The following is a 24,978-nucleotide window of genomic DNA, read 5'->3' as shown; positions in this document are numbered from 1 at the left end:
CACAGCACAGCCAGTGATTTTCATACAGAGCGCTACGTAACGTTGCCAATAAGAAAACATAAACAGCCTACTTACAGTGTGTTTAAAGCAAAGTAACGCCCCTCTTACGCAGCAGGTGCGAAATTTGAATTGTCATCTTTCAGATGTAGAAACACTCCTACCAGCTTTCGTTTATATCGTACAACTTCTTCTTGCTGCTGCAATTTTTCCGCCAGCGTACGTGTCATTACAGCAGCAGTGTGCAGTACTTAAACTGTATGTCTCCTGTATACTGACAAGTGGATACCAACTGTCTTGGCCGGCCGGAGTGGCCGAGCGGTTCTAGGCACTACTGTATGGAACCGCACGACCGCTACGGTCGCAGGTTCGAATCCTGCCTCGGGCATGGATGTGTCGTTAGTTAGGTTTCAGTAGTTCTAAGTTCTAGGGGACTGGTGACCTCAGAAGTTAAGTTCCATAGTCCTCAGAGCCATTTTGAACTAACTGTCTTGACCGTAAACGTACTCGTATTTTAAGCTCCTATCAGACCCTGGATCTTGTTCCTAAAAATTTTAGAAAGGAGATGTCATGCCTTTTTATGCTGTTTTAGATAGGTACTTAAACAAGCTTTTTGTCTTTTAGGTAAGTATATATATTATTTTGGTTTTGGTTCTCCTGTGTTACTGACAATACTCTGTCTGTGGTCCTAGTCGCTGATGATATAGATGACCTACGATTTAAAAAGAAAGTAGCCAGCGTAGCAGCATAACACATAAGATGACTGAACCTAAACATCAACACCAAAAAGACAAAATTTATTATTATCTCAAGCAAATTGAAGTTTCAAAAGTCTAACATAACGTTTAAAGCAGAGTCCACATGGCTTTCTGTATTATGGACATTTGAAAAAGACTTGAAATGTCATATTGAAAAAACAAGATAGGTGCTCTTAGCCGCGCGTGGTAGCCGCGTGGTCTTGGGGACCTTGAACGGTTCGCGCGGCTTCCCCCGTCGGAGGTTCGAGTCTTCTCTCGGGCATGGGTGTGTGTTGGGTGTGTGTGTTGTCCTTAGCGTAAGTTAGTTTATGTTACGCTAAGTAGTATGTAAGTTTAGTGACCGATGATCTCAGCAGTTTGGTCCCATAGTACTTATCACAATAGATGTTCGTAGGATTTAAAGAAGTGCTTACATCGAATTGTTCATTTATTTTGGTATTCAGCAATTTGACTATTCATCTATTTTTGATCATGTTCGAATATTGACTTGTTCTTAAAATTGAGGTTTCTTGGACGTCAAAGGTAAACACCATCAAGTAAATAGAAGCTGTCGGGGTATGGATATACCACAGAGCACTGTAGACGCCAGGAATAAATATGCCCTCTAGCGTATTAGCAGATAGCAGGAACTGTTCAGTACAGTTATGAACAAAAAGACGCTTTACTAAAGGACATATGCAAACGAGAGGTACCATTTCATGGAACTGATAATTGGAAACAAAATTAAAGGGAGAGGAGAAAACGCCTCAAAAGAAGGAGTCTTTGCTCCGAAACATTGCTAATTGGTAATGGAAATGCCGTGTGGCTAGGGCCTCCCGTCGGGTAGACCGTTCGCCTTGTGGAAGTCTTGCGAGTTGACGCAACTTCGGAGACTTTCGTGTCGATGCGAATGAAATGATGATGATATGGACAACGGGCCGTTAGGTATGACATTCCGTCGCGCTGACCACTCAGCTACCAGTTGCGGACTCCTAATTGGTGAGACTATATGACGTTCCATCACTGACACCACAGAAAATACGATCTCAAATAATCATTTACGAACACTGAAAGAAGAATATTTTATGCGTTATTGTCTGATTGTGCTTTAACTATGTTGTAACTCTTTTATGTTCGTTACATCATTTTAAGAAATTTAATTGTTTAATACTTACGCTTTAATTTCTTTTGCTATTGAGCGCCAATGGCCACGCCGCCGAGTGCTGAGAGATTACGTCCGTGTAGATATAATGTTCGTCCCATATACCCATGGTGAGAAGATACTTGAGGATGTGGAACATGGCAGAACATCATAAATACATGATACATTCTTATAAAAGGACTGATATACTGAAGACACGAAAAATTTTAATAATTTCTGCATTTTTTTTAGATTAGACGTTAGTTAAAAAGCTTACCACATACATTTAAATTGTATAATCCCATGCGCTGTATAGTTTCTAGACTATTTCAGGAAAGTACTGTCAAAACAAAACAATTTACAATGTTTGATTTACATAAGCGGCATTACTGCAATGAAGCTATTACATAGTACTCATTACACCTGGTTTGATTTCTTACCCCCATTTATCTTTGTATCTGCCCTGAAATATTTGTACAACAGTGCAGATGTCGACGGTATGCGCTTTTTGTCTTGCTATTCCACTCACGGTGCTTGCTATCGACGAAAGTATTGCCCACTTTACTGTTTCTCCTCGTGCTTGCATTTGTACTTCTCGATTATGTCTCTGGTTAGTTCTGTGATACATAGCAGTATGAGTAGGTTTACTGAAGTATAGTCGGCCGATGTCCACCTCGTGTATAGGTTCACCGAACGCAATGGAAGAGCAGCACAGAGACGGCAGCCACGTTATAGCGCATCTCCATCCGTAGGCAATAGCCTATGATGAATCGGATCTTTTCGTGTTAGAATGGAAGATACTGACCGTGCAAAGTATGCCAGAGTTCCTTGTCTGGATGAGAATGTGTTACAAGCGACTAATGACATTTGTGCCATTAGAGCATAAATCACAATGATATTGTTAATCTGAAACGAGCCACCAGAGAACACATATCCTTCCCTTGTACCAGATACTCAGAAAATATCCCCGAACAACGTCAGAAATTTTGTCTGTGGGGTTGGGATTGATACTGTATATGGTAGAAGAACATGATCGCCAAGTAATCTTCTGCACATCTTTGGAAATGTACTTTACAAATAGTTAAACTTTTATGGTTGCTGGCAAGCTAATAAAAAGTGTGTTCCTGAATGACAGATATGTTTATGAATATAATAAGTAAGTCGAAATAATAGTATTCTGAATATCGCACCGCGTCATATTGTAAAAATTCTGTACTGGGAGAAACCAACGTTTCGGGCAACTGCCTCTGGCAGCGGAAGCCTACGCAGTTATACAAAGTGAGTGACTTTAAGTCTTCAAGATTGTTCTTGTTCCTGGTGATGTTGGTTTGAAAGAGATTTATATTACTTATGACAAATTTCACTAATCAATAAATATTCTGAAAGTAGTAGTTAACCTGTTTTTCAAAATACATCTGTAACATGCTCTTAAATTCGCACCACAAAAAATTCTAAAGAATCCAAGTATGCCAGCTTTGTTTTATTTTTACATTCTTTGTGTTTAACAGCGGAAAAAAGAGAAATTTATAACACGATTTGACTAAAAGAAGGAATCGGCTGATAGGGCACTTCCTGAGGCACCAAGGAATCGTCAGTTTGGTAATGAAGGGGCTTGTCGTGGGTAAAAACTGAAGAGGGAGAGAAAAACACGAATACAGGGAGCAGATTCAAACTGACGTAGGTTGCCGTATTTATTCGGAGATGAAGAAGCTCCCACAGGATAGACTGGCTTTGAGAGTTGTATCAAACCAGTCTTTAGACTGAAGACCACAACAATAACTACAGCAACAACATACGGCCGACGGCTGTGGCCGAGCGCTTCTAGGAACTTCACTCCACAACCGCGCTGCTGCTGCGGTCGCAGGTTCGAATTCTGCCACGGGCATGGATGTGTGTGATGTCCTTAGGTTAGTTAGGTTTAAGTAGTTCTAAGTCTAGGGGACTGATGACCTCAGATGTTAAGTCCCATAGTGCTTAGAGCCATTTGAACCAACAACATACATGTGACAAATTACACATTGCAAGCAGAGATTTGTGTAGGCGTAGCAGCACTTCCGTGGTATGCTCTCCTCAACTAAATTTTTGATCTCGTTGATCAGCAAACCTAGCGAAAACGACAAACAACAGTTGCTGTAATAAAGTGTACGCTTTTGGTACCCTTATTAGTTACTTTTCCTACCTCGGAGTCGGACTGATAAAAAAATTATACGCGGTCGTTTGTAACGGCCAGGTTCAAGTGGGAAGGACACGGACTGCTGGAGGTGACCGTTGGCGGCGCCGCTGTACGGAGAGCGGTGTCTGTACGTGACAGGAGCCGATGTTACGTGACCACACACCTGGGCAGCCGCTGCGACCAACGACAGTGTTTTTGCGACGGTCGTGCAAGCACCACTACTTTCTCCGGCTGACGCGAGGTACGTGCCGTATCAACATACTTCCATTTGCATAAGGAGACATGTGAGCTTCTGTGTGACGCTATGAACGACTCACTATCAGAGCACGTAGGCGATTGAACGGCGCAGCGGAAACGGTCACGTGGCAGCCACTGGCAGTATTTGAGTCCTTAGTGTTCCATTGCATTAGTTCACTGTTTCATATAACAGTTTCTTTGGTTACAGAACACTTTATAGAGGAAACTAAATTCACACAGTTGCTGAAAGTGTTTCTTTTCGATACATATTTTGCCATCATAGCTGTTAAACCTATTTTGTGAAAAACAAAATTGAGGTAGGGTCATAGACCATTCATACATTTCATCTGCCTTTCAACGTACTTCAGACCTACCGAAGTGACACTTTTTCTCGAAAATGGTGCTGTCGATCTTTGATATTGTATTAAGGAGGTGGTGATTTACAGTCTTTAAATGTTTTTGTAAAATCATGATTTAGCACAATAGCTGTAATGGTATGTCAATTTGTTAAAACTACCAGTTTCGGCCAAATAACAGGACATATGTGCACTAATAATCATTGTCATCTAGATATATTACAACTAAACTCCGTTCGAACAGGCCTTGAAGGACCAAAGGTAGCCGCGCGGGATTAGCCGAGCGGTGTAAGGCGCTGCAGTCATGGACTGTGCGGCTGGTCCCAGCGGAGGTTCGAGTCCTCCCTCGGGCATGGGTGTGTGTGTTTGTCCTTAAGATAATTTAGGTTGAGTAGTGTGTAAGCTTAGGGACTGATGACCTTAACAGTTAAGTCCCATAAGATTTCACACACATTTGAATATTTGACCAAAGGTAGTACCTGGCCGCCGTGTCATCCTCAGCCCACAGGCGTCACAGGATGCGGATACGGAGGGGCATGTCGTCGGCAAACCGCTCTCCCGACCGTATGTCAGTTCACGAGACCGGAGCCACTACTTCTCAATCAAGTAGCTCCTCAGTCACAAGGGCTGAGTGCACCCCGCTTGCCAACAGCGCTCGGCAGACCAGACGGTCACCCCTCAACCGCGCCGAGGTCGTTGGCATCTAGATATATTAACTACATTAAAATCATAGAAAACCGGATAATACACAGTTTATTAGCTAGGCATGACGTTCACTTTCGCCCGCTTCCGTAACTTTCACGTGGAAAGTCGCGGTTCAATTCCCGGTACTGTCAGGGATTTTTCGTAGTTGGGAAGACTGGAATTAGGTCTACTCAGTCTCTTGAAGTCAGTTGAAGAGTTACTTGAATGAGAAGTAGCGGCTCCAAGGTCTTCAACACCGACAACGGCCGGGAGAGCGGTTTGCTGACCCCAAGTCCCTCCATGACATCATTCATTGAGGATGACAACGGGGATCACTCGGTCCCAACTGGCCAGTCAGAGCCAGAACGACGGAGTTTACATCTTAACTTTCCTGCATTCTATAATTTTGATGCAGTTAATTAATAATGTTGATCTAGAGACAAATGAACATAATCGGAAGCATGTCCTGTAATCAATATCGTTTTTTATGCCTGACAATGGTTTCTTGTTCTATCTACATTGCTAGTTTTAATGAAATAACTTACAGCTATTCCGCCAAGTCATTTTTTTTAATTCGTGGTAATGAACGCTGAAGTAATAGAGTATAGAGGTTCTAGACTATATTAGTAACTTGTCTGACTCCGAAGAAACAGCAAATATTGTCCGAATACTCTTGGTGACGTTGTACCTCATTCATTACCTAATTCTTTGTGTTGTTCACTACTGTATACTTTACTTACTCTCTTAGCCCCTTACTACGGAAAAAATTTCCTTTCTAATTAGAGTACCTGAGCTCTGAAACGTAAACCCACCAGGGAACACGTCGAATACTGCAGTGACAGCACAACTGCAGGGACCTGCTTCGTGGTTTCTTCTTTGAACGAAGAAGGAACGCAGGTTTGGCTGAATTATTTCCGTCTACAGTTTGCCCCTCTGGAGTTCAGCTGAGAAATACTGGGAACGAACAAACAGTGTGAAGACGGACTGAACAGAGGTCTTTCTTAAAGACCCAAATCGGAAAGGCAGGGTGAATATAAGAATATTACTCTTATCGAACAGAAATTAAGTGTAGTAGCCACTGCATCGCATCTCCAAATGCCTTTGAAAAATTGCAAGTTATACTCTGTGCCCTATGTGTAAGAGAAATGCATTGACAAATTCACAAAATGTTACCCAGTGGGCTTTTCTCAGCTTCATTTTGAAATGAAAGTGCCATCCACAGCATTCCTGGTAACTCTGGCTTCTACCTCGATGCGCGCTCGTAACCATTAAAACTGCAACATCAGGGTGTATTGGCAATAACGATATTTTAAATTTTGTATGTACACAACATAATCTCAATAAACCGTGATCAAATATGTTGGTGATTTGGGGTGCGAAATTTAGTGGACAGGAGGTGCTACTTCGACCAACAACAGTGGGGTCTACATTGAATGTGCATAGAGTCGAACTCAGGAACTCAGATTGAATGACAAAGGTACATTATTCTACACAGCCCTAACTCTATCCCAGACTTTATTAACACTGGTGACTGACGAGATGTTTTCAGGTTAAAACCGGATCTCTTATACGATCACTTTATTGTACGTCGGTCTGTCTGTCTGACAGTTCGACTGTTAAAAACCCTTTCTCTCAACAACGAATAGAGCTATCAAGCTGAAATTTGTGTCACATACTAAGATCTGCGGTCCCTTGGCGGTGTAAAAAGTTGAAGATTCTATGTCAACACAATCAAAAGAGGTGGCCATTTATGTCACATATTTTATTACTCGCAATCTTACTCATCAAAACCTGTAGGCTACTTCCCATTGACCTGCTATCATGAAATTTGACAAGAAGCAAAGTTTCACAGTACAACCAAAGGAGAAAATCCGAAAATTGTTAATTTGTAATTACATCAGGCGAAAAATGTTTTTTTCTTTCATTTGTTCTCCGACTGTCTTTCTGTCCGTCAGTCCGTCTGTTAAGATGCCTTTTTGTCAAGAAAGGGTAGACATATTTCGTTAAATTTATGTCACTTACTAAGGTCTTTGCCTTGTGACTTCACACTTGAAATTAAAACATTATCGAAAGTCTTGGAATTCCTGGGACGAATGTTCTTTTTTTAGCGGTTAAGACGTCTGAGCAACTTACAACAATCGAACACCTTCTGTATTGAGGTAGATCAGAACAGTATGGGAAACACGCGGTCTTGTGTTATCTTCTTGAAAAATAACGACACGTACACCTCGAATTATACCCTTAAAAGACGGTAACGTAACAGCTGCTAACCAGGGATGACAGTTTTTGTGTCCCCTTTGACATCGCTTACTAATGCTGTCTGACAATTTTCGTTCTCCGCGAAGTCTCCCTCTATGGTTACGTCCACCATTATGCTGCGCACAGGACTGAAACTCATCAGAAAGGATGTAGTGGCATTCCTGTGTCCAGCATTGCCACTGGGCACACCATTTCAGACAAGCAACTCTCAGCTGCCACGTCACAGGGTACCATAACAATGATCGCCGTGCTGACAGTCCTGTCACATTATCCGTGCTGCCCTAATCCTGACTCAATGTATGTGATATCTTACACGGCAGAGCAAACAATGTCTTTTCTCTCGATGTTATATGCATTCGGCCATTGAGTTCCTTCAAGGCCTTTTCTGACCATCCAGAAACCTTAGATTCCATATACTCGCGACTGTCGTGGCATCCTGACAAACACGAGCAGCACTATCATGGAGTGATAAACAACAGTCTCTATAGGCCACGATCCTGCCACTATGGATCTCCAACATACTCTGGTAGAGGTTTCTCCTTCATACACAACACACATGATTTTCTCATAACAGACCATTATTCCAATGAGATTTCTGAACGAGAAATCCACTGCATAATCTTTCTTTACTCCATATTTTATTTATTTAGCATGTAGTATTATACATAAAATATAGTCAATAATACACAAAAAACACATAAAACCACTTAAATACTGGTGTTATATTCTAACGTCCAGTCTCCTTATCCAGTCAGGTCTTGATGCCGTTTGGGTCACCCAGGTAAGCTCTCAGTTTACACTTCTCAGTGTGCTGGATGGTCTGGTTCGCTGCTCCACAGTCACAGCTTGAGGTGGGCTGCTTACCCCATTTGTGCAGGTTGTATACACACACTCCATCTCCTGTTTGGAAGCAATTTTCGCTACAATTTTCTAGCGTTAAGACTTCCCTGTTTACAACAGCATCATCTGCTAAGAGCCTTACAGAACTTTTGTGTGAATACTTCTTTCCATTGAGAATGACATGCTAATGCTATTTTTTTTTTCTAGCAACTCATCAGTCCACTAACACAGTTGGTCTCATATTTTGTACCCTCATATTTTGTTCATTGGGCAACAGCGTGGAACTCCATAGAATGTCTTCTAGAAGTCAAGAAACACAGCATCTATCTGGGCACTGGTATCTACCACTTTCTGGGTCTCATAGATGAACAGAACGAGCTGTGTTCCACACAATCACTGTTTTCAGAACCTCTGTTGATTCTTACAGACCAGATCTTTGGTCTCCAGAAATGTCATAAACAAGTTCCAAAATTCTGCTTCTGAGTATCAGAGATATAGGTCTATAATTTTGTGCTCCTGTTCTTCAAGGCTTCTTGAAAATAGGGATCATCTGTGCTTTTTGCAATTATCAGGAACACTTCTCTACTTTAAAGACGTACAGTGCACTGCCGCTAGAAGATGGACAAGTACTTTGCATACTACAAGAATAATCATATCCAGTCCCCTTCGCTCTGTTGAGTGTTTTCTGTTGATTTTCCATCCCATGGTCACTTATTTTGATATCACCCATTTTGTCATTCATGTGACAATTTAAAGGAGGCACTAAAATGTGGTATTCCTCTGGGAAACAGTTCAGAAAAAGAAGTTTAGTATTTCAGCTTTTTCTGTGTTTAGTATTTCAGTGCCATTATGGTCTGGCTTCTATTCTTCTCCTGATTTACCACAAGACCAAAACTGCTTAGGGTTTTCTGCCAGTTGGTAGACAAAATTTTACTTTTGAATTTGTTGAATGCTTCAGTATGGCTCGCCTTATACTAATTTTGGTACAAATGCAAATGGCTCTAAGCACTATGGGAGTTAACATCTGAGGTCATCAGTCCCCTAGACTTAGAACTACTTAAATCTAACTAACCTAAGGATATCACACACATCCATGCCCAAGGCAGGATTCAAACCTGCGACCGTAGCAGCAGCGCGGTTCCGGACTGAAGCGCCTAGAATCGCTCGGCCAGTGTCCGGCACTAATTTTGGCTTCATTTAGTATTTGTTAGTGTGTGAGGCTTTGGCTATGTTTAAATCTGCAGTGAGGGTCTCTCTGTTTTCATACCAGCTCTCTGGCATGGTTGTCAACCACAGCAGGTCTTTTCTATCCCTTTAACCTTTGCTCAGCAATTTCCTGTCTAAAGGGTATTGCACAGTGCTCTTGAACCTCGGCTGTTGATATTCAGTTTTGTTAGTGCCAGAGATGAAATTTTTGTTCTGACTGCTCAGATAATCTGAAATCTGTTTCCTTGTATTCCTATTTCATGCCACTTTCAGTGATGCTGTAACTGTGTTATGGTTACTCATTCCCTGTTCTATGCTAAATGTGCTGAAATGGATGTGCCAATCTTTCACCACCAGATCTAAGATGTATTCTCCATGAATCAGTTCTTTGATGAAAAGCTCAAGGTAAGTTTTGGATAAGGCATTTAAAACAATTCCACGAAATCCCTATCCCTACTAGCCACACTAATTGCTTGAGTTTCACAGTCTATAGTTGATAAGTTGAAATCTTTACCAAATATTACAGCACGACCCTCCTTGTTACCCAGTACCATCCACCAAGGCTATGACTTTTTAAGTAACGGCCTGAAAAGAGGTCCTCTCTCCTTGATATCCCACCACACAACCCACTGTCACCTTCCATTGCCCTCCTAACCTCCATAACAGCCTAGTTAAACTTCATGACAACCCAGACTGTTATCCCTAGCTAAAATTTTCGAACCACACATTTGTCTGCACTGTAAAACCTCACCCCTGCACCCATCCACCACCACTATGTGGTGCTTCAGCACTGGTAAATATTACAGCATCAAAGAGGGAGTAACTTACAAAACTATGCATGTTTTTCCTCAACTAACTAGCCTCCACTGCATACTGTTGTCTATAGGTGAATGGGTATAGAAAAATTGTCCATCTTACAAACACCAGCTAACTAATTGCACGTGCTCTGCAGCATGACTCAAGAGACCTGACTGCTTGTTAAATCATGTAGCCTATTTTAATCCTCCCACTCAGTACTAGTTTCTCTGGTATCTGGACACTGGAATACTCCCCTCCCCTTCCCTTCCACAAAGTGATCCTTGCACTCTAACACTCATCTGGATCTAAGCTCCATTAACATCCCCCTGCTTTCTTTTTTGCTATACTTTTTATGCTCTTATTCTTGATTTCATTGTTCATTTCTCTTCCTCCTAATCTGTCTTTACATCTCACTCAGTCATTATCATTGCTGAACAATGTTTACCATTGTAGCATCCTTGATCTACCCACTCTGCCACCTCTTCTTCATTTTCTCTATACTTGTGTCTGAGCATCAAGCCTTTTCTTTTTTACTTTCCTCAGTATGTCCCTCTTCCTCCCTGAGGAAGGAACTGTTTGTTCCACATGCTGAGTAGTGTGTCACTTTTACTTTTATATGTGTCTACTGCCAGTTCTACACATTTTTCCACCTGAATATAAGTACTGGTTAACAATTTTGCCTCACAAATTATTGTCTACAAAATCACAGATGTGTGAGTATACTCAAATAATAAAATTCCTAAAATATTACTCTAAGGAACTCCTGTTTCAATGTAATTGGGATCTGATAAATATTTCACAGAAAAGCTCCCTTTGTTTGAGACCTGTGCTCTCTCTACTCTCTGTAATCTGTTCTAAAAGTATAATCAGAACCAGTTATTGACTGTTATTCTCATTTCTAATCTTTCTATACACATGTATAAATTACATGCGTGATACATTGTCATTGCCTAATGCATGAAGTATTATTTTTATAAATTCCAGTATGTGTGGTCCTTTTTTTTCCTTATAATTCAGAAACCAAAGCCAAACTGTACTTCTCTGAGTAGGCCATATTTATTTTGCGAACTCATTAGACTGTGTTTCACAGTTAATTCTATAACTTTTGTATATGATGACTCCAGAGAGACAGGCCAGTTATTTTCACTATCTTCTATATTATATTTCTTGATTAGGGGCATATCTATTATTACCTAAAGTGAAAGATTTGTGGATCTCCAGTATGTAGAGATAGTGAATGACAGATGACACAGTGGTATACAACACACTCTATTTTATAAAAACTCAATATGTACAAGAAAACATGACTTAACACACTTGACTCACAGAGTAAATTCAGCTGCCATTGTCAACTGTCAGAGATAAGACTGCAAGTCTTTCCTCTGGCCAGCAATGCTAATGGTCCCACAGAACCACCCCCCCCCCCCTCCTCCAACAGTGTGGAGCACAATGTGGAGGGGATAATGAGGGGACAGAAACTACGGTGAGGGCGGTCTAGTACAGAGTGTAAAGACGGATAGTCATGGAAATGGTGAGTGCATGGATAGTGCGACCTGCATGGATGAGCATGGGAGGGATAGGTGGGAAAGATGTATCCCCCAGTACGTGTACTACTGGTTGGTTTGTGAGGAACTAGCTGTCAAGAGGGGGCGGGTGATAACAGAGATGACCAGACAGCCATCATCAGTGAAATGCGCAAGCAGAGTTGTCGGGTTGACATTACCAGGTGAGGCAAGAACTTCCCAGAAAAAGTGTACTGGGAACTCAGGTGAGACTGTGCAGTCATCATGAGCCCCTGTGACTACCAGCTCCTTGTTCATAACTGTGAGGCTAAGGTCCTCCAGGCAGCAACATCATACATTGAATGGCAACTGGAAAGGAATGGATAAAGTTTCAGGGGGAGGGGAGTCGGGAGTAGTGCCCACCATGAGCTTAGAATCCATATTAGGGTTCTTGTTGATGACACACCAGGCAGGTTATGGCCTACCGTCGTGCAAAATGTCATAGGGTGTTGGGGCCATGTCGGAGAACACAAGGTGGGCCTGAAAATGGGGGCTGGAGTGTGGCACAGATAGTGTCGTCACACAGACAAAAATTTTAGGTGGGGTATGGGGGGAGGGAGGGGGTGACATGAAGGTTGGAAATGTGATGCTGGATCCTGTCAACCATGGTGGGCATGGTTGGCTTAGGAGGGTAGCTGGAAGAGAAAAAATTTCCAAGGTCCAAGGAGGGATAGTGTCTAGCCATATAAAATCTTGGCTAGTGAGGCACTGAGGTTCTGTTTATGCACTGTGCGGATACACAGCAGCACCCACAGGAATGTGTTGGACCAGTCACCCTGTGGCACAAAGGGCAGCCTTTAGGGTGCAATGCCATCTCTCTGCAAGGCCATTAGCTTGAGAGTGGCAGGTGGTGGTTCTGTAACAGGTAAAGCTGCATATTTTATAGAGTTCAGCAAACAGTGAGGGCTAGAATTGCCTACCTTGGTCTGTGGTCATGGAGGCAGGGCAGCCAGATGAGCAACCCAGGTAGATACAAGAGCTCTGGCAACTAACTCTGCAGCTATATCATGTATGGAGACAATGGAGACAGCTTCTACCGAGCCTGTTATCTGATCAACAATGGAGAGAAAGCTGTAGTTGTTGGATGATGGAACGGGCTGACCAAATCCACATGAATATGGAATGTGCCTAGTGGAGGCTGACAGGTGGTTTTAAACCTCTGGCATTGTACACAGGCTCTTGTCTACAACTTACGGAGTCATTTAACATGGGGCCAAATGTATCACTCAGTCTTAAGGCGAGTTGTAGGTTTGATACTGGGGTGGACGAGGTTGTGGAAAGGTCAAAAATAATTCTGCAGCATTGTTGTCAAACGAGGAGGTATGTGCCTCTATGGGATGTGTTTCTGAGGCCAGGACAGGTTGAAATGGGAATGAACTTTGCCTCAATGATGAAGATGGAGGAGGCATCATTTAAGTGGGTCTGTAGCTAAGGGTTGCCCTGCTGTGCCTGCACAAGCTTGTCAAAGTCAATCATGACCAAGATGGTGCTGATGTATGACAAATAGTCAGTGACTATGTTGTCTGTGCCTTTCAGATGACAGACATCCACAGTGAATTGTTTGATGCATTTGAGGTGATAGTAATGGCAGAGGTACTCATCCTCGGGTGGGTTACGGATGGAGTCAGCTAGGAGCCAGTGGCTCTTGCAAATGACAGGATGGCATCCATCATCATCATCATCATCATCATCATCATCATCATCATCTCTGAAATAACTCATGGCCCTGTAAACAGCCAGTAGCTCCTAGTTGTAAGCCAATCACATGTACTGTGCTTCAGTTGGCTTGTGGGAGAAGAAGCATAAGGGTTGACTGGAGTAATTGAGCTCTTGTTGAAGACTAGTTCCTTTCACTAGATTGCTAGTGTCAGCAGTGATGGACAGGGGAGCTTCTGGAATTGGGTGAGCTAAGGTGGCTGCCTGAACCATATTATCCTTGATTCCTTAGAAGGCATGCTGCATGTCCATGGTCCATGTGAGCTTCCTGTGACCAGCTGTATTTTTGCCTTGGAGGGCTTGTGCTAAGGGTGATGGGGCAAGTGATGGTGATGGAAATTGACCCTCCTCAGCAAAAGTGGAGTTCATGGTAGTCAGATGGTTGTGGTAGGTTACGAATCAGCCCATTGCCCTCTAGAGTTGGGTGGATGCCGGAAGCATTAATTATGTGGCCTAAGAAGGTGACTTGAACCTGACAGAGTTGACATTTGTCAGTGTTGATCAGTGCACCATTGGCTTTGAGAGCACCAAGAACTTGCTTGAGATGGGCAGAGTGAGAGACCATGTCTGGCAAAAAAAATGTCCAGATACACATAACAAAAAGAAACTTTAAAAAACAGGCTGTCTATAAAGCATTGCAAGGTTTGTACAGTGCTTTTCAGTCCATAAGGCATAGAAAGGAACTCAAACTATCCAAAAGGTGTGGTTATGGCAGTCTTGTGAATGTCGTCTTTGTACATTGGTACTTGCAGGTATGCCTTCCTACAATTAATTACACTGAACACCTTAGCACTTGCGAGATAGTGTGTGAAGTCTTGGATTTTATGGACCAGATAATTGTCCATGATTGTGCGAGCATTCGAGGCATTATAGTCCCCACAAAATCTGGCCAAGCCATTCTTCTTAGGGACAAGGCAGATGGGTGACGTCCAGCACTATCTAATGAGTGAACTACGCTGACTTGACACTGTGTGGAGGTGGTCAGACGTTAGATGTCTGGGGTGCTGACTAACTGGCAGGCGGGTATAGCATCAATGCAGTGCACTGTGACATTGTTGATGGCTGACAAGATAAAAAGATCACACAGAATGGAGCCATTGGTTGAGAGTTTTTCAGTGTGGGTTGCGCAAGCTAGGTGGTAGTCTGCACATGTGTGGCATGGTTAATGAGCTGTGAACTTCAGATGTGGTGTGGCAGGCAGCACTGATGCAGGCACTGGCTTGGCCTGGGAGACAGTGGCATATGATCACAGCTGCAGGCTGGAGCTGGGCTGCACAGACATGGCCAATGCATGCGTATACGTGGCACAGTCAGCAAGCTGCGGAGGTTTGGCCATAGTGCGACAGGCAGCACTGGGTGTAGGCACTGCTTCGGCATGGCCAGCAGCATACCATGCAGGTGATCGCTTAGTACTGGGGTAGGCTGCTCTGCGCAGGTGTGGGTGTAGAGCGGGAGGCGGCATACTGTGCAGACCCAGATGCAGTGCGGCAGGCATTTATGACACATGTGTGGAGGTGGAGGATGTGAGTGGTGGTAGCGAAAGCCTGAATGACATCAGGTAGTGAAGGAGTGGGTGTGGAATAATTTGCAGACAGTGTACTGAGATGGGAGCGGCTGCATCAAACACCTTGAGATGCCAGGTGACAGGTGCAGGTCTATAAGCATATGTGTTAAATTAGGAATGGAGGTGTGTGAGGGTGGAGCAGGCCTCTGTGAGGTATGCCTGTGCTCTTTGGATGTGGCTGCATAAGGACACATTGTCCTGTAAGAGGCTAGTAAAGTCTGTTATGTGTCCATACAGTGTTGACTGACATGTAGTAAGTGGTCAGCACAATCCACACACTGTTTTATGTAACACTGCATGTGTGTGCCGGAGGGCAAAAGAGCGTTAGTATTATTGCATTGGGCTGGTGAGGTGGTCAGGACACGTGTACTGTCGTCATTGTGGTCAGGAGGCATGTGGGTGAGTTCTTTTGCATGAGTAAGGGCACAAGGTAAAAGGCCCAATAGAAATCAGTACCCAGGAGTAGCTGTAAAACATCAGCAATGATGAATGACCATGTGAAAGGTGTAGTGAAGCTGAGGTCTAGAGTTCCTGTCTGGTTACTCCTAGATACTGCTAATGGTGATAGAAGAGCCATTAGCAGCTGGAAAGTGAAGGTGCGAGTCTTCAGATGCAGGCAAGGCAGTTATGTGAGGTGCCATGCTGTGCCGACCAGGAAATGTAGTCTGCTGATTGGGTCGAAGACTTACAGACTACTGACTATCACTGGCTGCAGCAAGTTGCATGTTTGGCAGGGCAGCATGCTTATCCATACCATTGTTTTTGCTGTGCCTGTGTTGAGAATCAGCGAAAATGTGGTTGGCCATGGGCACAGGGCAATGAGGGACTGGTTATTAGTGACAAGTAAAGTCATCTGCATCTGGGATGGGAGCTTGATGACCGAAATTGTCCACAGCACTTCGTCAGGCATGACGCACACATCTATTTTGCTGTGAAGATGCACCACAGTTCAGAGGGGATCCCGTCCTACAAATGTTTGCAGTAGAGGTATCATAAGAGCATTGATTTGGTGCTCCCATATTTTTTCATAGATGGCAGTGGCAGGATGACACTGTAGATACTGTCAGTGTGGGTGCCATGGTGGTTGAGTAGAATGATATAGCTCATGTCATCCATTATTATGGCATTGGAGGCAAACATGCTTTCCACAATTGCAAACCACAGGCACGGGCTGTCTGTATGGAATGGCAGTAGTGCGAGCCATGAAGCAGTCAACTGTTAGATTGGGTAATGTGGCTGGAATATGGCCACACAGCATAGGTAGAACTGCAGGTGGGTGGTGGCTGATAATACAGGCGGCTGCACAGACTGGAGGATGGATGGCCCGTCGCACTACGCAGACAAGACAGCATGTCTGTCAGGCAGACAAGTTTCCAGTGTGTACGATAATGGCAATCAAACAGTCAGTACAGATTGATAGTCCAGGTCATCAAAATGTTGACAGAATTCAGGGCTAGACATATAAGAAAATCAATAACCAGGTTGTCATTTGCGTTGTATTGTTGCACCCCTGCGATTTGCAGTGAGGCTGCAGTTTGAGAAGTGTCACAGTCACTTTTAATCACTTGGGCACTATATAGAGCACTATTCATATCCATTGATAGGGAAGGATGCAAGAGGTCAATGAAAGTCACATTCATGATAACACAATGGGGCTGTAATGCCCACATTGTCATGACACAAATTTGCACTGTGTTAGTGTTCACCTGAAATTTGGGGATACCAATTTGGAACTCTGGTATGTAATGATAGTGAATGATGGATGACAGTGGAACGGAGTACACAACACACTTTATTTCATAGAAACTCGATACATACAAGAATACATGACACAACACACTAGAGTCACAGATGAACTCAGCTGCTACTCTCAGCAGTTGTATTCATGATCTGTGGAACAAGTATTGATGTAATGTAAGGTAATGTAATCGCGTGCTACATTTTGTCAGGTTATTCAACAATTCTCCACCAAAAGAACTGTACAGCCATGAAGAAGGAATAGCCAAATAACAGTTGCTGGAGATAATAATGAAACTGAGATATTACCTGTAGTGAATCATAATGCCCACATTAGCACTCAGCAATTAAGTCATGAGTCGGAAATTAGGCAGCTTACTTTGCCAAATTTTGAAACATAGAAAATGTCATATGTTTCATATTTCTTCCGATGAAAACTTCTTGGCAATGATTTCTGGAACCAAGTAATATTTTGCCAGTGGTCACTACAGCAAATACAGAGAGACCCCAGTTTCTTTGCTTGAGTATTGTACTGTGATGTGTGATCTTCACAAACCATGGTAGTATTAATCAACACAACAGGCATTATTGGAATGTGGAAAATAAACACCAGTTACATCAAGCTGAACATCGGTGCCTTTGGAATGTGAATGATTGGTGGGGAACACTTGGTGACTAACTCTTTGGTATTTGATGGCATTTGAAATTGTGTTAAATATCAAGCATTCTTAGACAACAGTATTCCAGTACTGCTTGCAAACCTTCCCATAGACTTGTGAGAAACAATGTGGTTTCAACATGACAGTTGTCCAGCACATTATTCTGTAGCTGCGTGGGAAATATTAGATCATATCTACAGTTGTTGATTGATCAGAAGAGGCAGTCCAGTATCTTAGCTGAAAGTTTGCCAGATCTTACTTTGCCTGGCTTTATTTGAGTTGAGGAATGAAGTTTATAATGAAATGTCAATAACACACAATAACTTAATTCATCAAATTACCAATGCATGTCAATGGATTACATTGGAAACAGCTCTCAGCAGTGTCACCTCATTCCAAGTGGGGATAAATAAGTGTATCACAGTGGACAGTGACATTTTTGAGCACTTACTGTGAAATAATCCTTCACCAAAATCACTCTAAGCAATTTTAAGGATTGATTCACACTTTACAGAAGCAAATGGGGTTGAACAGAATGTCAAAACATTTCACAGGGCATTTAATAATCACAGCATTCACACAGGCTGTCAGTGGAACAGAAAGATTTGGGGCAGAATGAAATTTCAGTGTAGAGATTTCTTGGAAAGAATATTTTGATGTTGACATTACTGAGATTATGGTGGTGTCGTTTACTAACATCAAAATTAGCCTATTCCCCCTGCAATTAGTTATGATATAGTAGTGCTTTTTATATCTTCTTCCTAGTCTTTATTTGTTTGCTTTGTTTCCATAACAACTTGGATACTTTTGCCATAAGTGTTCCCCCAAGAATGGCCCATTTATATGACATCATACAAACAATTGACGTTTCAGAGTACCTGTCTCTTGTCTAGAATTTGACTTGATGAGTCACTTCTTGATAATCTTTTTTTAACGGTGAAAAGTTGGCTTTGTCAGAGGAAGAAATTCCAAGAATATATATATATGTGTGCGTGTGTCTGTATATGTGTGGATGGATATATATGTGTGTGTGTGTGTGTGTGTGTGTGTGTGTGTGTGTGTGTGTGTGTGTGTGTGTGTGCGAGTGTATACCCGTCATTTTTTCCCCCTAAGGTAAGTCTTTCCGCTCCCGGGATTGGAATGACTCCTTACCCTCTCCCTTAAAACCCACATCCTTTCGTCTTTCCCTCTCCTTCCCTCTTTTCTGATGAGGCAACAGTTTGTTGCGAAAGCTTGAATTTTGTGTGTGTGTTTGTGTTTGTTTGTGTGTCTGTCGACCTGCCAGCACTTTCATTTGGTAAGTCACATCATCTTTGTTTTTAGATATATTTTTCCTACGTGGAATGTTTCTCTCTATTATAAACATACATATATATATAAAAAAACAAAGATGATGTGACTTACCAAACGAAAGCGCTGGCAGATCGACAGACACACAAACAAACACAAACATACACACAAAATTCAAGCTTTCGCAACCAACGGTTGCTTCATCAGGAAAGAGGGAAGGAGAGGGAAAGACGAAAGGATGTGGGTTTTAAGGGAGAGGGTAAGGAGTCGTTCCAATCCCGGGAGCGGAAAGACTTACCTTAGGCTGAAAAAAGGACAGGTATACACTCGCACACACAACCATATCCAACCGCACATACACAGACACAAGTAGACATTTGTAAAGGCAAAGAGTTTCGGCAGAGATGTCAGTCGAGGTGGAAGTACAGAGGCAAAGATGTTGTTGAAAGACAGGTGAGGTATGAGCGGCGGCAACTTGAAATTAGCGGAGGTTGAGGCCTGGCGGATAACGAGAAGAGAGGATATACTGAAGGGCAAGTTCCCATCTTCGGAGTTCTGACAGGTTGGTGTTAGTGGGAAGTATCCAGATAGCTCAGATGGTGTAACACTGTGACAAGATGTGCTGGCTGTGCACCAAGGCATGTTTAGCCACAGGGTGATCCTCATTACCAACAAACACTGTCTGCCTGTGTCCATTCACGTGAATGGACAGTTTGTTGCTGGTCATTCCCACATAGAAAGCTTCACAGTGTAGGCAGGTCAGTTGGTAAATCACGTGGGTGCTTTCACACGTTGCTCTGCCTTTGATCATGTACACCTTCCAGGTTACAGGACTGGAGTAGGTGGTGGTGGGAGGGTGCATGGGACAGGTTTTACACCGGGGGCGGTTACAAGGGCGGGAGCCAGAGGGTAGGGAAGGTGGTTTGGGGATTTCATAGGGATGAACTAAGAGGTTACGAAGGTTCGGTGGACGGCGGAAAGACACTCTTGGTGGAGTGGGGAGGATTTCATGAAGGATGGATCTCATTTCAGGGCAGGATTTGAGGAAGTCATATCCCTGCTGGAGAGCCACATTCAGAGTCTGATCCAGTCCCGGAAAGTATCCTGTCACTACTGGGGCACTTTTGTGGTTCTTCTGTGGGAGGTTCTGGGTTTGAGGGGTTGAGGAAGTGGCTCTGGTTATTTGCTTCTGTACCAGGTCGGGATGGTAGTTGCGGGATGCGAAAGCTGTTTTCAGATTGTTGGTGTAATGGTTCAGGGATTCCGGACTGGAGCAGATTCGTTTGCCACAAAGACCTAGGCTGTAGGGAAGGGACCATTTGATGTGGAACGGGTGGCAGCTGTCATAATGGAGGTACTGTTGCTTGTTGGTGGGTTTGATGTGGACAGACGTGTGAAGCTGGCCATTGGACAGATGGAGGTCAGCGTCAAGGAAAGTGGCATGGGATTTGGAGTAGGACCAGGTGAATCTGATGGAACCAAAGGAGTTGAGGTTGGAGAGGAAATTCTGGGGTTCTTCTTTACTGTGAGTCCAGATCATGAAGATGTCATCAATAAATCTGTACCAAACTTTGGGTTGGCAGGCCTGGGTAACCAAGAAGGCTTCCTCTAAGCGACCCATGAATAGGTTGGCGTACGAGAGGGCCATCCTGGTACCCATGGCTGTTCCCTTTAATTGTTGATATGTCTGGCCTTCAAAAGTGAAGAAGTTGTGGGTCAGGATGAAGCTTGTTAAGGTAATGAGGAAAGAGGTTTTAGGTAGGGTGACAGGTGATCGGCGTGAAAGGAAGTGCTCCATCGCAGCGAGGCCCTGGACGTGCGGAATATTTGTGTATAAGGAAGTGGCATCAATGGTTACAAGGATGGTTTCCAGGTGTAACAGATTGGGTAAGGATTCCAGGCGTTCAAGAAAGTGGTTGGTGTCTTTGATGAAGGATGGGAGACTGCATGTAATGGGTTGAAGGTGTTGATCTACGTAGGCAGAGATACGTTCTGTGGGGGCTTGGTAACCAGCTACAATGGGGCGGCCGGGATGATTGGGTTTGTGAATTTTAGGAAGAAGGTAGAAGGTAGGGGTGCGGGGTGTCGGTGGGGTCAGGAGGTTGATGGAGTCAGGTGAAAGGTTTTGTAGGGGGCCTAAGGTTCTGAGGATTCCTAAATATATTTTTCCCACGTGGAATGTTTCCCTCTGTTATTTGGCACTCCGTAAGGGAAAAACACAGTGGATACAACAGAAAGGCCCTAACTGTTGTCTTCTAGTTCCTTAATTCTGATACTAATTGAAACATTTTGTAGATCTGTATTTCCACTATTAAATAAATGTTGTATTTTGAAATGTGTGGACAACATATTTTTTTATCCTCAGCAGTTTACCAAGCAAACCTTATCAAGAATATCCATTACAAAGTGTTCTTTGCCCATTAACAAACTTTATCATTCCTAGTTCCTTAATTCTGATTTTCTAACTTTATATCCCCCCCATGAACCATGGACCTTGCCGTTGGTGGGGAGGCTTGCGTGCCTCAGCGATACAGATGGCCGTACCATTGGTGCAACCACAACGAAGGAGTATCTGTTGAGAGGCCAGACAAACATGTGGTTCCTGAAGAGGGGCAGCAGCCTTTTCAGTAGTTGCAGGGGCAACAGTCTGGATGATTGACTGATCTGGCTTGTAACACTAACCGAAACGGCCTTGCTGTGCTGGTACTATGAACAGCTGAAAGCAAGGGTAAACTACAGCCGTAATTTTTCCTGAGGGCATGCAGCTTTACTGTAGGGTTAAATGATGATGGCATCCTCTTGGGTAAAATATTCCGGAGGTAAAATAGTCCCCCATTCGGATCTCTGGGCGGGGAATACTCAAGAGGACTTCGTTATCAGGAGAAAGAAAACTGGCGTTCTACAGAGCAGAGGGTGGAATGTCAGGTCCCTTAATCGGGCAGGTAGGTTAGAAAATTTAAAAAGGGAAATAGATAGGTTAAAGATAGATATAGTGGGAATTAGTGAAGTTCGGTGGCAGGAGGAACAAGACTTTTGGTCAGATTGAGCTGCATCAAACCAGTCTCAGAACTGAAGACCACAACAACAACAACAACAACTTTATGTATCACTGATGGTGTTAAATAACTCTAATGGATGATTCACTCTAGATGTCATGAAATCCAAACGCAATGATAAAACATTCCACAATGTAATTGAAATGGTGGCAGTCATGCAAGCCATCAACAGAACAGAATGGTACAGCTATGAATGGGATGCCAGTATCAAACATTCTCAGGAAATAAGTTTTGATGTTGACATTATAAGGGAGGAATGCTGTAGGAATGCTCCTTGGGAAAGTAGCTGCAGTAGGTGGACATTACCAATTATAAAGTACACTCCTTTAATAATCAAGAACATGTACAATACGATTTTACCACTAAGTATGAAAAACACCTTAAAAATAATACAAGGTAAATATATAAAAGGTGTACCAAATTTCACTTTTCAGTCACTTGTTAGTTGCTGATCACTAGCTGCTACACCAGACACCTTCTATTTTTGAAGAACAAGAAAACCTGAAGCTACAGGAATGTCTGGATACAGGTGTCTGATCATGCATTTAGTTCACATCTTTGTCAGTGGAGCTTCATGTTCGTTTCAGCTACAGATAGTTGTGTCAACTTTTGGCAGTGTGCAGATTGCCAGAACAACTCATGTCTGAAGTGTGGTGGTGGTAGCTGCTGTGTCCTCTCTCTCAATGTCCAGATGAGCTGGTTTAAGTTATTTGATAGACATCATCTCCTCTCAATCCATTCCAGTGAATCTTAAATGTTTGTGGCCCCCATTGCACCACTTCAAATTGTGCTGTGTAGGAAAGCAATAGTGGTGGGAAGGTGGGAAGCAAACAAAGTCATGCCAAAGCCACATATGTGATGAGCTGACTAGATCCCTGTGGATGAATAGGTTTGTCTCCATGGGGCTTGGTAGCATTTGGTTGAAGGAGGCCCATAGTTTCATGAGGCTATCTGCATAACTCTGTAATGCTTCACCACAAACCAATTGTGCTGGAGTATTTGCCACATCTTCCTTGAAAGCTGACAAAACCATGTCCATGTAACTTCGTTACATATCAGCACTACCTTCAGGGTGTGAGGGAATCTTTCCATCATCCCACTGCTGGGCAGGTAGTAACTCATTGTCTGATTGTGGTTGCAGCTACACAGGCAAAGCAACTCTTGGAATAATGTAGCATCAAATTGTTGGCCTCTGTCAGTAGTCATCATTTAAGCATGCTGAATCTTGCTGTCTAGCCAATGAGTAATGTTCACAACACAGTTTCTTTGGTGATGTCTGTGAATGGGGAAGCCTTGGACCATCTCATGAAACAATCTGCAATGGTAACTACAAGACAGCAGCTATTGGTGTAAAATATCGGCTTACCAGATCCACATGGATGTCTCCAAACCAAGCTGTAGGCGTTACAATGGATCCTGTCAGTCCAGACACTCTGGCAGTCATTGCACTGCTGTGCCCACCCACTTACAGCAGTCTTTATTGATTCCAGGCCACACCATATTTTTAGTCAGCAGCTTTACAGTATCCCATACTGCTGGGTGCACCAGGCCATAGAAGGCTTCAAAAACGTTGCACTCAGAAGCCAGTGTATGAAAACTAGTGTCATGTTAAGTGTGCCATCACACCACAAGGTTGAATTACCTGATGGTGTCTTCACTTGCTTCAGGTTAAAACCTGATTGACCCCACTCCTGCAGGGCTCGTATCTCTGGGTTGAGTGCTTGTTCGTGTGCAGTGTTGTCCCATTGTACAGTCTTCTCACTTGCAAAACATCTTGACAGACATCACTTAACTGGTGTATGTCAATTGTGAACTGACATATAAATTCACATGTCTAATCAAGCTGGGTTAAGTCATTAGGTGATCCTTTCTTGAATAGTCATGATCAGCATGTGGCCCACAAAAATCACAGAGACTCTTCCTTTGAGCGAATCGCTGAAGTGACAGAATACTGTGTACAGCTTCCTGTCAATAGCACCCCAAGTCCTCTGTGCGTCTGTGAGTAGGTGGGAGAAGTAGGCCAAAGGTTGCCAGGCATTATCAATGAATTTCCATCTTATCTACATAGCATGGTGCCACCAAAATTTGAGAGCATGTGTGTATGCAATAAAAAACAAAGAAGAATGTAGCACCTGCCATTGAATTGTTTGCATCCATAACATGTGGTACTAGTCTTGAATCATCTTTGAATTTAATACCAGGTAATTGCCACACAGCCTCCGAGTGCTTCTGTACCATGTGCAATGATTAAGCCCACAGATTTTCTGAAAGCCTAGTCACTCCATCACTCCCTGTCTGTCTATAACTATGTGGTTTTTTTTTTTTTTTTTTTTTTTTTTTTTTTTTTTTTTTTTTTTGCAGCAGTTAAGTTTTTCTGGTGTGGTGCGTATGAAATATTGTGTGTTACGCCAAACCTTTGCTTTAGTCTCTACCATAGAAGCAATATCTGGGAATTTGTTGAGAGTGTGGTGCCATTCTTCATCATGGCTAGTCATTGTTACCATTGCTTTTTGTAGTAGTCCTTTCCTGGTGTCCATGATGAGGTTGAAATAGTTCAATATAACACCATTTTCTTTTTGCCACACACTTCTATTGTTGTATTATTCATGTTGATTAAAAGTAGAGGTAGTAATGTGCTGTCTGGATGAAACAAGTCTATCAGTAACACATTAATCACACACCCTGCATCAACAAAAAGTCCTTCCATGGCTGTCTATTCATCTTGAACAGTCATTTGGAAGGGTCTGTAATGTTTGTAAATCTGACCCTCAGATGTTGCTCCTCTTGCTTAAAGTTACTCATTTTTGGGTTGTGACCATAGAATTGAAGCTCTTCGAATTTAAATTTCTCATATCTGGGTGTGGCTTTAATATAACATCACCTTGTATACATTAACTCCCAGCCCAGGATAGGCTTGAACTTATGGTGCTGCCCGTGTGTTGTTTCCTGCATTTTAAAATATTTCT

At 42.9% G+C, this 24,978-nt stretch overlaps 1 protein-coding gene across 2 annotated transcripts in view; it reads left to right on the top strand.

Moving 5' to 3' along the window:
• LOC124612981 (major facilitator superfamily domain-containing protein 10) overlaps nt 1–24,978 on the top strand; it is a 150,114-nt gene that overhangs the window by 15,190 nt on the left and 109,946 nt on the right. The window contains exon 2 of one of the 2 annotated variants that reach the window (XM_047141518.1): nt 4,106–4,289. The exons of the other annotated variant lie outside the window; for it this stretch is intronic. The gene's annotated coding sequence lies outside the window, so the exon portion shown is untranslated. The remainder of the gene's footprint in view (nt 1–4,105; nt 4,290–24,978) is intronic. 2 annotated transcript variants of the gene reach the window in all.

Source organism: Schistocerca americana, chromosome 4 (assembly GCF_021461395.2).
Source record: "Schistocerca americana isolate TAMUIC-IGC-003095 chromosome 4, iqSchAmer2.1, whole genome shotgun sequence".
Taxonomy (NCBI): Eukaryota; Metazoa; Arthropoda; class Insecta; order Orthoptera; family Acrididae; genus Schistocerca; species Schistocerca americana.
This window is presented reverse-complemented; position numbering and strand designations above follow the sequence as displayed.